This window comes from Tyto alba, unplaced genomic scaffold, assembly GCF_018691265.1.
Source record: "Tyto alba isolate M040663 unplaced genomic scaffold, T.alba_DEE_v4.0 Super-Scaffold_45, whole genome shotgun sequence".
NCBI classification, from domain to species: domain Eukaryota; kingdom Metazoa; phylum Chordata; class Aves; order Strigiformes; family Tytonidae; genus Tyto; species Tyto alba.
In genome coordinates this window covers 10970526-10987158 of record NW_024881321.1, presented here as the reverse complement: position 1 = coordinate 10987158, position 16633 = coordinate 10970526, and positions in this window count along the sequence as shown.

Sequence of the window (16633 nt, the reverse complement as noted above, 5' to 3'; positions counted from 1 at the left end):
AGGACAGTTCCCAATAATTTTGAATGCATTGATCACCCTGTAGACATTTAAAAGTGACTACAGTAATGAGGAAGCCTTCACTAAGACTTTTTTTCTCCTAGTTTTTGATTCTGTTCTTCTAATTCTGCTTTTGATATCATAAACTCATAGAATAGTTTAGGTTGGAAAGGATCTTTAAAGGTCATCTAGCCCAACCCCTTTGCAATGAACAGGAACATTTTCAACTTGATCAGGTTCCTCAGAGCACCGTCCAACTGACTTTGAATGTTTCAAGGGATGAGGCATCTACAGACTCTCTGGACAACCTGTTCCAGTGTTTCACCACTTCCTTCATAAAAAATTTCTTTCTTATTTCTATTCTAAATCTACCTGCTTTCAGTTTATAACTATTGCCCCTTGTCCTATCACAACAAACCCTACCATAATGTCTGTCCCCATCTTTCTTATAAGCCCACTTTAAGTACTGAAATGCCACTCTAAAGTCTCCCCAAAGCCTTCTCTTCTCCAGGCTGTACAACCCCATCTCTTTCAGCCATTATTCATAGGAGAGGTGTTCCAGCCTTCTGATAATTTACGTGGCCCTCCTCTGGACCTGCTCAAACAAGTCCATGTCTTTCTTGTACTGAGAACTCCAGATCTTGATGCAGCACTCCAGATGTGATCTCACGAGAACAGAATAAAAGGGGAGAAACCCTTCCCTTGACCTGTTAGCCACACTTCTCTTGATGCAGCTCAAGATACAACTAGCTTTTTAGGTTGTGAGTGCACGTTGCTGGTTCATGTTTGGTTTTTCATACACACCAATATTCCCAAATCCTTCTCCACAGGGTTTCTCTCAATCCCTTCATGCCCCAGCCTGTATTGATATTGTGGGTTGCTCTGAGCCATATGCAAGACCTTGCACTTGGCCTTGTTGAACTTCATAAGGTTTGCATAGGTCTACCTCTCAAGCCTGTAAAGGTCCCTCTGAATGACATCACATCCCTCAAGTGTGTCAACCAAACCACACAAGTTGGTGTCATCTGTCAGTTTTCTGAGGGTGCACTTGATTCCACCGTCTATGTTACTGAGGAAGATATTAAACAGTACTTGTCCCTGAGGGACATCACTCACCACTGCTCTCCATCCAGATGTTGAGCCATTGATCACAACTCTCTGAATATGACTATCCACCCATTTCTTTATCTACTAAATAGTCCATCCATCAAATCTATATCTCTCAAATTTAGAGAGAAGGATGTTGTGGGGGACTGTGTCAAAGGCCTTATGGAAGGCCAGATAGATAACATCTGTAGCTCTTCCCTTGTCCACTGAGGTAGTCACTCCATCATAAAAGGTCACTAAGGTGGTCAGGCAAGACTTACCCTTGGTGAAGCCATGCTGTCTGTCTTGAATCATATCCCTGTCCTCCAAATGCCTTAACATAGTTTCTAGGGGTATCTGTTCCATGATCTTCCCAGGCACAGAGGTGAGACTAACAGGTCGGTAGTTCCCAGGGACCTCCTTTCTACATTCTTTAAAAATGGATGCAATGTTTCCCTTTTTTCAGTCACTGGGGACTTCACGTGGCTGGCATGACTTTTCAAATGTCATGGAGAGTGGCTTGGCAACTACATCTGCCAATTCCCTCAGGACTCTGGGATGCATCTCATCAGGTTCCATGGACTTAGGTACATTCAGGTTCCCCAGGTGGTCATGAACCTGATCTTTTACAGTGAGAGGGACTTTACTCCCCCACTCCCTGTCTTACAGACTATACACTCAAGAGGTGTGGGAAGAGGTGTTGCCAGTGTAGAATAAGGCAAAAAAGTTGATGAGTACCTCAACCTTCTCCTCATCTGTTGTTACCAGTTTGCCAGTCATGTTCATCTGGGAGGGTACAATTTCTTTGACCTTCCTTTTCTGGCTGACGTGTCTGTATAAGCCCTTATTATTCTTTGCATCTGTTGCCAAGTTCAGCTCCAGCTGTGCCTTGGCCTTCCTGACCCTATGTCATGGTTTGAGCTCAGAGGGCAACTGAGCACCACACAGTCACTCACGCCCTCCCCACAACACTGAGAAGTTAAAAATAAGCCAAGCCTTGGGAATTGAGATAGGATAGGGAGGGATAAGTCACCCATTATGTTCATGGACAAAAGACAGACTTATTAGGGGAAGAAAAAAAGTGCGTAAATTTATTAGACATGAACAACAAGACCTAACAGAGTAGGATAATGAGAAGCATTACCACATCTTGAGAGCACCTTCGACCCATCCCTCCCTTCTTCCCGGGCTCAGCTTTGCTCTCAGTATTTCTACCTCCTCCCCCAGTGGAACAGGGGGGTAGGGAATAGGTGATGCAGTCAGTGCTGCCTCTTCTTCTGTCTTCGGGAGGGGGGAACTTCAGGAACTTCCTCCCTCCGCTCCAGAGTGGTCTCCCTCTCAAGGGAGGAAGCCCTCCACAAATTTTCTCCAACTTGAGTCCCTCCCACAGGCCACAGCATTTCCCTAGCTGCTTCAGAATGGGACATCAACTTTCTCCAACTGGAGTCCCTCCCATGGGCTACAGCCTTTCCTGAGCTGCTCTGGCATGGAACATCTCTGCATACTGAAACCCTCCCAGCACTGAATTACAACAACAGGGGCTGCTTCTTCCCATAGGGTCTCGGCTGCCTTTGGGCTCAGCCAACTTAATTTGTCATGTGGGGCCCTTCACAGTCCATTTATGAATGTCTGCTCCACCACAGACCTTCATGGGTGGCGGAGGGCTGCCTTCCTGTCTCACCACAGGATACAGGAGGATCTTTGCTCTGACACACCTTCACTCCTACTTTCTCTCTCCGTTCCTCCACTGACCTTGGCGTTCACACAGCTGCCACAGCTCCTCCTCATAAGTCCAACTCCTCCTCTCAGGTCCCTTCTTAAATACGTTAATGCAGAGGTGTAGCTTATCAGCTTGTCCTTGATACAGAAGTGGGCCTAACTTGGAGCTGAGAGAGATTTGAGAAGCTTCTTACAGGGGCATACCACTGTAGCCTTCCCCTGCAACCAAAAAACCCCACAACTCACTCAAACCCAGGACAACCCTTCCATACAGAACCAGGCAGCATCCCTATACTCTTCCCAGGATACCTGTCCCAGCTTCTACTGCCTGTGCATTTCCTTCTTGCCCTTTAGTCTGACCTGCAGTTCTTGACTCAATCATGACAGTCTGTACCCTTCCTTTCCTGATTTCTTGCATCCAGAGACCTCTTGTTGTCTATGGAAATCACCCTTAATAATCTGCCAGTTCTGGTCTGCTCCCTTGTCCCTGAGGGAAGTTTTCCAGGGGGTCTTGTTGACTAACTCCTTGAACACCTGCAATTTTGTTTTCCTAAAATTCAGGATCCTCTTCACCTGACCCCTATGCCTCAGGACTGCGAACTCCACCAGTATGTGATCATTGCAGATCAGGCTGCTTCCAACCTTGATGTCTCTGACTAGCTCACTGCATTTGTGGACAACAGGTCCAGTAACACATCCTTCTGATAGGGCTGATTTTCTTGACACTTTTTTTCACTTGGATGTTGTCCCATAAGCTATCCTTACCAGACTAGTCTTTACAAATAACAAGTTATGTACTATTCTTTTTTAATATCTTCAGAACATTTTACAGTCTCCTCACTTTTTCACTCACTAACAGATCATTAAACCTTAGAAAATATTAATTTTCCACTTTTAGCAATGTCTTTGGATTTCTGTAATTATTCTGCTGATGCAATGCTACTGAGAGGATTTAACTTGAATCCATTGGAATAAATGTCTTTCTCTTGGCCACAGAAATGGACTCGTGCACACATGATTCTGCTGAACTGTTCAGTGGATCCTTCTATCATTCAGTTCACACAATAGGTGCATCTGTAAGGCTTGCATATAGCTTCCACCAATAGTTAATGTCAACTGCATAAGAGATAATTATAGTAATTACAGTTTTACTAATTTACATCCAACAATTATTTATCCCTGATTTGTAGAAGAGACATTCTGAAGTATGGTGACAATATTTCCTAATAAAAAATAGCTAGTCATTTATTAAACAAGGAAATGGAAACATTTCCATCTCAAATACATGTGACAACCCCTATATTCTCATTCACACGTCCAGAGACTACGTAATTACCTCTCTGGTACAATAGATTTAGAGCATTCCACATTGAAGATGCAGATTCATTTCTCCTTTGATCTAGAGTGCTCTTCTCAGTTTTGGATTGAATGCTTGAATATTTCATTTGTTGAATTCAAGAAGGTTTCACTGTTCTTCTACAGAGAGCACTAGCTACAGAGAACACCAGGCCTCTACACATCGAGAGAGTGTTTCTCAACATGGGTAGGCATCCAGCTGCTCAATACTGTCAAAACTTGGACAATCAGGGTTTGAGAGGATGGAATTCCTCCTTTTTTTATTACAGCTGTATGCAGACACTAAACCCTTTACAGATCTAGTGGCAGTAACTTTTTGTTAATTTATTTTCTTTATACGATCGGTTTTAAAAAAAAGCTTTAGGGAAGAAAACTTAAATATTGGCAAAGTATTAAAAAGGTGGGGCTCTATCCTTACTTTAAGGCTAGACTTCCAAAATTATAAATACTACCAAATGAATTACTGTGCATTCACATATAAAGCTCATTTCCAAACTAAAATAATGCTTTTTTTTTTAAGTAAGTCCTGCATGAGTCCTTCACTGACTTCATGTAAAGTGCCCAACACATCCTTCTTGAATTTTTTTTGGTGTTCAGTAAAGTGTTATTAAGATGTATTTGGTCCTTGACTATAACAGCTGTTGTTGCATGAATAGTTTTTCTGTTCGTACTCTACCTAAGTAATACCCTTATCCAAAATAAATCCTATTAAACAAATGTGACAATAACAAAGGAAACAGAATACATGTTTCAAGGAACAAGTATCTACAAAATACTGAGCAGATTTCTACTATAAAATTAATTAAAAGACCATAAATGTAAAGACCACTGGGAAGCACTCAGAATTTAGTACATGGATAGAGTGAGGCTACTCTGCAAAGACATACTTCAGGGATGATGTAGCAGCAGCTGGTTTCCTTTTGTTTGTTTGATTTTTTTTTACAGAATTCACCACACATCATCTGCATGTTCATGCATATATGTACTTCAACCTTCACTATTCTTATTCAATTTCATTCAGTGCTGTACAGGAGTATACAGCACTGCTTCCCCTCCTCCCCCCTCCGTCTACTCTCTCTCTTATAAACCTGCAAACTCTCTACAAAATATTCCCTCACTGGAACTGCTTAAGTACAGTCCATTGCTTTTTACAGGGATGAAACACCATGTTAAACCATTAATATCTCCCTAGTTCTTTTTGTATAAAGTTAGCTGGAACTTTGCCTCTTTTCTTGGAAAAATACTGTTAAGTAAGGCCCAGTCATGTGCACAGTAACTTATTGACACACAAAAAAAATGAAAGGATATTAATTATGCAAGTTAAGTGCTAGATATATGTGTTGCTAGATATACTTTTGATAAGCATATTAAACATACTTAGAAAAACAATGATCAATTGAAATATTACAGAACATTAATAGTAGATTTTATTCTTTTAAAGATATTCCCGAAGAAAGAGAAACAGATATTAAGCTGAACATGATATAGAGAGTAGACCGAACACGGAAAGAGACAGTTCTTTACTGATCTTTGAAACTGATCGGTGTCAGTGTGGTATTGACCACTCCACATCAACGGCAAGATGGAGATTTATGGAAAATCCTGCATTTCTACTCCATTAGATACCATGGGAACATGGAGTGGGATTGGTCTCAACTGTCTTTACAGTTCTGTGGGATTTTCCCAGTGGAGAGTTATTCAACAGAAAAGACCTTTGGACATCCCATACACTTAACAGTATCAATTATTCTGAAATGTGTAAAGCAGTCCTCTCAAGAATTTCTCTATCTCATATTAAGAGTTTGAAATTCCTATTCTGAGGCTGACCTTCAAAATAAATCAGTGTGGAAGAAACTGAGGGAGGAAAGCAAGGGGCAGAATATAATTTAACATATGAAAATGTAAATCTAAAATATAAATAACAATCCTCCTGGACATCAGAAGCATAGCTTTCATTCAAGATTCCAAATCCCCCTAAGAGGAAATGAGCTTCTGAGGTTCCAGAAGTTCCCCTACCAAAGATGGAAAAAACAGCAGCACTGACTGCACTGACCCATTCCCTGCCCCCTGAACCACTGGAGGGAGGAGGTAGAGATATTGGGAGCAGAACTGAGCCCGGGAAGAAGGGATGGATGGAGGGAAGGTGTTCTCAAGATGTGGTAATGCTTCTCACCGTCCTACTCCTTAAGTGTTTCTGTTGTTAGTGTCCGTAATAGATCTACGTTCTTTTTTTCTTTCCCTAGTGAGTCTGCGTTTTGCCTGTGATCATAATGTGTGATTTGCCCCTCCCTGTCCTATCTCAAACCCCAAGCCTGGGTCTTTTGTCCCTTCTCATCCCTGGGAGGGAAGGGAGGAGTGAGTGGCTGTGTGGTGCTCAGTTGCCCTCTGAGCTCAAATCACGACAGTGGGTCCAGAGAAGGACCACAAAGATGATCAGGGGGCTGAAGCATCTCCCCTATGAGGACAGGCTGATAGAGTTGGGGTTGTTCAGCCTTGGAGATGATAAGGCTCTGGGGAGACCTTATAGTGGCCTCCCAATACTTAAAGGGGGCCTACAGAAAAGATGGGGAGGGACTTTTCATCAGGGAGTGTAGTGATAGGACAAGAGGTAAGGGTTTAATCTGAAAGAGGATAGATTCAGATTAGATATAAGGATGAAATTCTTTACAATGAGGATGGTGAGACACTGGAACAGGTTGCCCAGAGAAGCTGTGGCTGACCCCTCCCTGGAAGTGTTCAAGGCCAGGTTGGATGAGGCTTTGAGCAACCTGATCTAGTGAAAGGTGTCCCTGCCCATGGCAGGGCAGGTTGGAACTAAATAATCTTTAAGGTCCCTTCCAACCCAAACCATTCTATGTTTCTGATTACTGACTGAATTTCAATTTTGTCTGGACACAGAACAATACACCAGTAGTTCCAGAAGTGGGGGAAAAATAACTCTGACTAAAAAAACTTACTGATCTACTTTCACCAGTTCTTATATTTTTTTGATAGTATAACATTTCAGAACAGATAACTAAAATTTGCAATCCAGGTCTGTCTCAGGAAACTGTAGCCTAGAAACCTTTCAGCAATATCAGTGCCTATATTCCTGCTAATTTGTTAAAAGTAAAAAAAATAAATCTTATGTAGGGGATAAATCTTAGCAAACTTTATCTGCTTGTTCAGTAGCTACTGTTCCCAGTGAAATAAATGAAACTGTAGGCACAAGTTAAAAGCTTTTAAGATTTCTTGATATATTTGGGATTCTATATGTTAATTGTATTGGAGCTAGTTTGAATTTGTTAACGGACAATTATAAATTTAACTGATTTTTCTGCTCTCCTATCTCTAAAGTAATATTTTCAGTATTTTCAAAAGAGAAAAATCTATGTAAAGAAAAATAAAACCAAGATGTCTCTTTGTTTTAAAATGTTATACTTCCTTGCCTTGATTGATAAAGTGAAAATCTACCAGACTTAGTCATTAAGAAGCAGAACACAGTGCCATATAATCAATATGAGCTGATTAAATCTTTATCAGTTATAGAAGACTTTGAAAAATAGTTTTGTTTCACTTGGCTTATCTTAGTCAGAATGCATGCACTGTATACTGCCTGGCTCAGACTTTGTAGTGCATACAAAACTGTACAAAAGTACATGGGCATCACCAGCTCATCATCCCCATGATATGAACACAAAGTATACCTCCTACTCAAATTTGATCACAAAAAACCCCACCTCGTTTAAATACTGTCTCAGGAAATAAGCATTATTCTGGCCTATTACTTGTCATTTTATTTTGTTCAGATGTGATCTATGCATTTCTGATAATCTGAAGTTCTTTGTGTCTTTAGAAATAGAACATCAGCTTTTAAGTTTCACTTGAGCTTGACAAAACAGAATGAAGAAAATAATCACTTTTTACTTGAATGTTCACAGTACTGTTTTGAACAGGTTCTGAAAAAGAATATTTAATAAAAGGTAGTTGAAAAGGCAGCTAAAACTCATGTGCAACTAACAACTAAATAAAATGTGACTAATCATAGACAAATTTTAACATTAGGCAGATCTTTCAGGGTGAGGGCCATAAAAGTCAGTTTTGTATATATAACACCTCAGGGACAGAGGGTTTAGAAACCTGTTAATAGGAAACCTTAATTTTATTTTCATTTATTACTCAGTTTAAAACACAAGATATAGAATATAAGAATGCATATGTTCTTATATGATAGATGCTGTATATAAAATATATAACCTAATTAAAATATTTCTGTCTTAAAAAATTACTCAGCTTGTGTATGAGTTACATCTTTGTTTTCTTTTTAGTGTCATATGAAACTGTTTTGCCCCAAATATAATAATATTGACCCTTAGTTATTAACTATTTTGTTAAAACATATGTGATGAATGCTATAGCACATCTATAGTATTTTTTATAATTCAGAAAGTTCAGGTCTGGAATTAACTGGATTATTTATAATAAAATACTTCTATTTTGTCTTAAGGCAAGAGATAAATATACTTTGTTTTTCAGTAGTGTGCATGGTGTTTGAAAGATTTATTTTTTGTTTCTTCCTTTAAGGAAAGCTCATTTAATTTCTCATTTGAATATAATGCCTCTGTACACTTAGGTTTAAACCCTTTTCTGTGAACTTCTTTCTTCAAAAGTCTTTATACCATCTTTGTTTGGTTCTCACAAACTGTACTTGATTAATCTGTAGTATGTTGGACAAACTCACAAAGTATTCATACATGGATTACATAAATATTTCTTCCTTTGATCAGTTCTGCTCTTCCATAAACTAAACTGTCAAAGTCCCTTCCCTAATTGTTATTTCCTCTTAAATTTTGTCTTAGAGTTATTTTTAAGAACTTAGGTTGGAAAAGACACTTAAGATCACCAAATCCAACCACTAACCTAACACTGCCAAATCCACCACTAAACCATGTCCCTAAGTGCCACAGCTACACATCTTTTAAATACCTACAGGGATGGTGACAACAACATCCCTGGACAACCTGTTCCAATGCTCTATTTAGGACACATGACACAAAACCATGGAAGAGAACATATAGAAGGAATTTTTGTCAGTCAATTCTCCTTTTACTTCTTTAGAAAGATTGGCATGTAACAGAACAAAATAATTATGAGCTATTTTTTCCATGGCAAGTTTGAAATTACAATTACCTCAATTATTTATTATCCATAGTTGCTAAAAAAAAAATAATTTCCTAATTTATTGATTATCTGCATAAGTATGCTGATACTGCTTCTTTCTGTGCCTTTTAGAATATTTCACCAGTGAATAGACTGTTATTATACAGTCTGGATTTGACCAATAATCAAGTTAAAAGTTGTTAGTTTTTATTATTATTGTTGTTGTTTTGTTTTTATCAAATAGTGCTTCTGGTACCTTGATGACACCTGGTGATTTTCAGTAATTGCCTTGTAGGATTTGGAGAAAAATTATATGATGAAACACCACTAGAAAGGAGGGATTTTTTATCAGAGTGTAGCGATATGATTAGGGATAATGGTTTTATTCTGAAAGAGGGTAGATTCAGATTAGATATAAGGAAGAAATTATTTACTGTGATGGTGGTGAGACACTGACGCAGGTTGCCCAGAGCAGCTGTGGATGCCCCCTCCCTAGAAATGTTCAAGGCCAGTTTGGTTGGGGCTTTGAGCAACCTGATCTAGAGGAAGGTGTCCCTGCCCGTGGCAGGGGGGGTTGGAATGAGATGATTTTTAAGTTCCTTTAGAAAGAAAAGAAACGTACAGAAAGTAAAGAATCTAGTTCTGCCTTGTGTAATATATATATCCATTTCACTGGTCCTTATGAGCTGTTATATAACTTTGCAAAGAAACGTCCTCTTTTCCCACTAGCTAGATCGTTAAGTAAAAATGCTTAAGGGAAAAATTATGATTTCTTAATCCCTATTTCTATTTAACTTGGCTTTTTTTGGCTTGTTTTTGTTTATTTTTATTTTGGTTTTGTTTGGTTGGTTGGTTGTTTTTTTTCTAGTCATCTTTTTAGTTTTCAGCTAAATATGGCTTATTTCTCTATTTATCCTCCACAAATGTAGCTGTGTAGAATAGCTCTGGTACAGAAGCCACAGATCACTCTGTGATCATAGAAAGACTTTCAGTGCCAATTCCTAATAGTTGATTGGGATCTGTACAACAGTCAAAACATGTAATGTACAAACAAACCCGATCCAATAACTTATGTTATGCAGAGAGTGTCAAACTGAGCTGTGCAACTGAAGTAAGCTTCACACACAAGGTCATATCTTAAGAAATGCATTTTAATAAGAAATGCTTTTTTTTTTTTTAGGTTCTGCATATGCTTAAGTTTTGCTAAACAGAGCGAGACAGATCATAAGCTTTTTTCTTTTCATTTGCTTCACTTAACTGTGCTCCAGGAATATTCACACCTTTTTATTCCCTTGTTTTTTATTTATTTACAATGAAAGCTCTCTGGTTAAATGTTCATCTCCTCATATATGCCTACATAGCAAAGCTGCTTTGACAATAGGATTTTAGGTGATAGCGTAACTTAGAAGTGGCTACCCTCCCATACGCTGAAAGAGAAATAGGTGGAGTATGTTAGCAGAAAAAAACATTTTTGTAGTAGCACAGATAAAATTTCTTATATGTGGAAAAATAAATAAGAACAAAAGAAAGAAAATTAAACCTTTCCCAGCTTCTCTCCCCATTATTTATAAAACAGTGCCTTGTAGAAATTATTCAAAATCAATTAATTCTCATGTAAATGCAACTGTTCCTGAAATTGCCAAGGTCATGAACACGTTGGTTTATCTGATGTGTACATGTCAGTCACTTAAATAATTTCAACAGCTCTTAAGGCCTATAAGGTACCTTAGGAGACCAGTTTTAAAATAAAAAAGTAGAGGTGAAAAATGTATTCAGTTCCATAATAGGTGAGGAGGCCATACAAATACACTAGCTAGGCATAAGGAATCACAGGTAATATAGCAAAATCTAGGAGGGTTACACTCTGATACTGAATCTGTTGTTGCTGTGGAAACTTGTAACCCACCAACATACCGTGCATAGAAAGCTCCCATAGGAACAGTTTAAGCATTTATTTTCTATAGCCTGTTTTAACCTTTGACTTAGTGTCTGAAGGATCCTCACTAGATTTACAACTTTGTCCTCTATAGCAAGTGACCTACAGGATAATAGAAGAACTGTTAATAACATCAATTCAGTAGTGTGAATATAATTCCAACCTTCTTGCTACTATAGCTTCCAGGCATATGGAACAAAAAAAAAAAAAAAAAAAAAAAAAAAAGAAAAAGAAAGTAAAAAAAAAAATAAAAAAACACTCAGCACTTTTGTTTGCAGACTTGAAAGATAACTTTACCAGATTCAGAACTATAATTTTGACTTCAGTTCTGCAAATATAGGAGAATTGGATTTTAAAGGACTAAAATCTTTAAAAGACCTATATTAAGGATCACTCACAGTGTTCAGGTGGGCAATCTTAATAAGAAACAAAATGAACATGGAATTATATTCATTGCTTTGTTCCAGATATAACGTTGACATAAGCTTATAATGAATGCCATAAGAAAAATATATAGAATTAGTCCCTAGTTCTAATTGATTCATGAATATATTTAACATGGTTATAACATTAAAATCTTTATGGTATTTAGAAGCTGAAAGTTAATCACATACATAAGAGTTCATGGAACTGGTGTATCAGTATCTAGTTTCATGAGCGTGTATCATAGTTTTGCTTTTCCTTATCAAATGGAAGTTAATTATAATGTGATGTGGAGCTAATCAGCACTAGAAATAAAAAGTAAAACTCACATGAGAAACTTCCAAGCATGTCTTGAATTGCATTTTGTAAAATCAACAGGAAGAAAATCAGTGTATATTATTTTTGTGGCACCATTTTCTGTGTTACATACTGTGATTACATTTCATGATTTATTGAGTGAAAAAGAGTCTCTCTTGTGATACTAATTCAATAATTTTATGTGATAGTCTAACAATTGTCTTTTTCACTAACAAACTAACTCACAGCAGTTAATACAGAGTATGTAGATTTTCACATTTAAGCAATCAGTTTGATAGGATAGGATTGAAAAAATATTTCTAATGTCATGTACAATGATTAAAAAGACTTTAGGATCAACCCCTCCTGGCTTTATTGAAAGAGCTATGAAAGTGACACTGTCTTAATACAGAGTCAGATTTATTAGGGTTGAAAACTCTATTCTATTTTATTTAATTAGCTTAGTCTGAAGAGAGAAGCTGGTATCAGAGAAATCTTTTTCTCTGACACAAAACCCTGAACAACCATATTCTATAACAGTGAGGTAAACAGGAAGCAAAAAAAAAAATTTTATAATAATTACAAAAATCTGACTTAGACTCAAAACTTAAAATAACCATATGGATCAGTACAATTTTGGAACTTACCCTGTTGCCATGTCCTATTACTCATTGACTTCAGCAAAAGTGGAATTGAATAATATATCTCTGATCTAAAAACATATTTTCAAACACATTTAATAGCGCTCTCTCATAGTTTCCAATTGCCCATCTCTTGAAGGAAATTTTAAGTGAGCTAACAGGAGAAATTTAAAAAAAAAAAGCAAAACCCTTGTCTCTGTGTATGGAGGAGTAGTGAAATACAATAGTCCAGTTCTTAATTCTTTATGTAATTGTTTTAATATTATGCTTAGTACAATGTGGTTTTATTCTCTCTTCACATATTTTTTTCCCTTTGTTAATGCTATGAATCCCCTATTTCAGCCTCAGGTGTCATTGGGTATAATATATTGAGGAAATTTTACATACAATCCAGGAAAGGAAAGTCAGAGAAACCCAGAGAATATGAAGTTTTGGCTTGGTCTCATCAAAAGAAAATACAGTCCTTTGTACCTCACCAGAGTCATGGATCTCAGAATTTCCTTGTCCAAGGAAATACTTGTTCTTCCCAATGTCCAGCCTTGGCACATAAAACAATCTACCATTTTATTTTTATTTTTAATTTTTAGTTTTATTATATTTTTTGCAATGTATGTCATATATTCCTTCTACATTTAAAAGAAAAAAAATATTAAGATATAAGAGCATTACTGGAATACTATCGTTAACACTTCACACCAAGTTCAACAGTAATGTTACTAATTATTGGCTTTCATCTCAAAGGCCTCAAAATTATGTTTGCAGTCTGTGGCCATTATACTCTTTCCATAGTGCTATGGAAAAGGTCAGAAGATCATAGTACCATTCCTGTACTTCTGTCTGACAGAGGTGCTGCACTGCATATGAGGAAAAGTCTGGTACTGTACATATATGCATTTAAAAATATTTAGGTACTATGTTTTTATACCTGAATGACTTTACCCTTATAGGTCCTGATTCTGTCTCCCTCTGTGCATGTATGCCTGACTTTATGGATATTTTCCTAAGCATTGACGTAGCCCAGGATGGGAGGTCCGTTGCAAAATGGAAGGGAAAGTGGCACTATTCAGATTGCATTGGGAGCACTGAAAAGTAATTCCAAATAGTACAATGATAAATAAATAGAAACATACAGAAACTAATACTAAAATAAATTAATACAGCCAATGTCAAAGCTACATTTCCCCTTAAAAATTCAGTTACATAAGTCAGAGATGTAAAGAAATATAAACATAAACAGAAATTAGGGTTCCTTTTTCCAGCTGATCACCTAAATGTTAGGCTATAGAGATTTCATTGCTCTCTTGGTTCAGCATCTCTCTGACTAAACTGGCAATGGTGGGTCCAGAAATGCCTCTCAGCCCCAGTAGTTGGATAAATGTCTAGGTAACATCCTGATCCAAACATAAGGATATACTAAACACATGTCATCATCTGTCCTTGTCTGGGCTTCTAAGAGTGGAAAACCTGAGTATGCAAGCATATTAATCAAAGCCTTTGACATTTTATTTTTAACAGTATAACTCTGGTACCAATTCTCTACTTGAATATGTGTCCTAAACCAAAGGAAATGTAAACTGCAATGGGAATAAACGTGACAAATTATGTCTTTAAATTAATTATGTCCTCAAACAATACAGTTGTCTGTAACTTGAGAATTTTTTTTTTTTTTAATGTACAATATTAGATACAACCCTATCTATCAAAATATACCTTTTAGGGTGTATTTAGTGCCTGTCCAACATAGCACCATAAAGAAGTACCAAAAAGTTTCAAACAAATTAACCCAAGAAATTAAAGTAGCTACTTCAGGAGTGCTGAAGAATTACTAGTTCTTTGCCTCTGAATGTCATTTCACTACTGCTCTATGTGGATATACCAGCTTGTTCAGAAATACTTTACGCATTTCAAACTTACTAAATTATGTGAAAGAAACAAGCCCTTGAGTTTACATTCATTTCTGAAGTAATATTCTGAAGCAAAGGTATATATTTAAAATGCAATAATTGAGAACTAACACATCGATTTTAATAACTTATATTTCTCTGTGTGTCTTTAGGATTGCATCTTTAAATTTAAATGAAACAAACCATTTTCTGTACTTTTTCCATATAAATTTTGTTTAAAATGAAACATGCCAACAAAGAAAATCAATAGATCTTTGAACAGACAAAAGCTTATTCCTAAGTATGCATTCTCTAGGGTTGAAGTTCTGGGTTGAATTTTGTATAGCTATTTTATAACAAAAAATCAGGACATCAAAAGACCTCATACTAAGTTTCAGTGTCTGGAATCTTTCTGCTGAGTGAAATCTTAACTCTGTTACAGTCAGTAGCAAAGGTCTCATTGACTTAAATAGAAGTTTCATCCACTGTTACCTTGATGTTCAGTTAATTTGTTATTCACTTATAATTTACCAAACTGACTTTTTAGAGATTGTAAATGGTGTGGCTCCTGAGTTGCAAAACTAATTTAGAATGAAAGCATTTTAAGGCTTCCACTTTATTTTCAGACTTTCACAAAAGTGGTTGATAGCCCCATGGAACAGAGGACAGATCACACAGTCTCCAACCATGATGATAAAATTAGTACTTCTTAAATATGATTTACTGATTTAAATGTTTCAATTTAGTACTATGATTTTTTCTTTTTTAATAAAAGATTTGATTATCAACTTCAGGATGTCTTTTTAAAAAAACAGTGAAAAATTTAATTGGGCTACTAGGTTGAACAATTTTTCTTTTAGCATATGAGTAATCTAAAAGATTAATAGAAAGTGAAGGATAGGACAAAAGTAAAGGAAAACTGTGCCAGTAGAGATCTGAATTTGCTAAATACCTCAAGCTCTTTTAGTATTAAGATTAAAAACGATGGTTGTAAAGTAGTTGTATCCTTTTCTTATTGGATAGTGGTAGCTGGCTTTGGAATTACTAACTTCAGTGAAGGTGTGTTAAATTACATATTGGTGTGCAGGGCAGAAGTACAAATCATTGTCCCTAAATTTAAGTCTTCCTATCTTAAATCTATAAATATAAATTCTCATTGTATTCAACAGACAGATATCTCATGCAGATAGCCTATCTCCAATGCAAAGTGTTTAAGACAGCTCAAATAACCCCTCTCAAAAAGGTGCCATTCTCTGTATATTCACTGCTAAATTTCATAATCTATTTGGAAAACAAACAAACAAACAAACAAACAAAACAAAACAAAAAAAACAACAAAAAAATGATCAAAACTTGTTTATGTATGAATGTATTATAACCATATTTCTGACAGAGTTTGTCTGTTCTAAGACAGAAGGAAACTATAAGTTATTTCACATATATTTCTTTTTTTACCTCTGTAACCTCATAAAACTCTGGTATCTGGGACTGCTCTCCACATTACAAATACAACAGCGGTTGTGGCATACATGTCCTGATCCAGCTGACACTGATCTGTGTGTCAGCAGTAGTTTGATACCTCTCAGTACACCTTTCCAAAACCATAATATACCAACCCTTCTTGTAATAACAGCCTTACTCTATTATTAAGTCTGTGTTTGCCATTTGTTTTGGAAAAGGAAGAAAAAAAAAAAAAAAGTGCTTTAATTTTCTTTATTCATTACGTACTAATAGGAGAATTTTACTGAACTTCATTTTATCATAAACCTGCTAGGAATTAAAGAATATATATTTATTGGTGTTTCAAATGAAGCCAGACAGGTTCATACTGTGTGATAGTTTCCAAATATATTTTTCTGAGTTCTAATAGAAGGTTCTGTAACTGCCCTAGATGTTTTTTTTTTTAATTTATTATTTTACTGCCTTTCATATTGAACCAAACATTAAAGTATAAGCAAATGTAGCAATATTCCGTCCAACACAGGAGCTTCATGAATATCAGATATCTACAACACTCACTTTGCTACTTACATTACAGGTTAGAAAATCCAAACAATATCTCCTTACTTTATATAATGTAATGAATACTTTCTATGGCTGTGTAAATCAAGTGCCAGACTATGTGTTTATTAATTAATAAATGTTCTTCTTTGTCA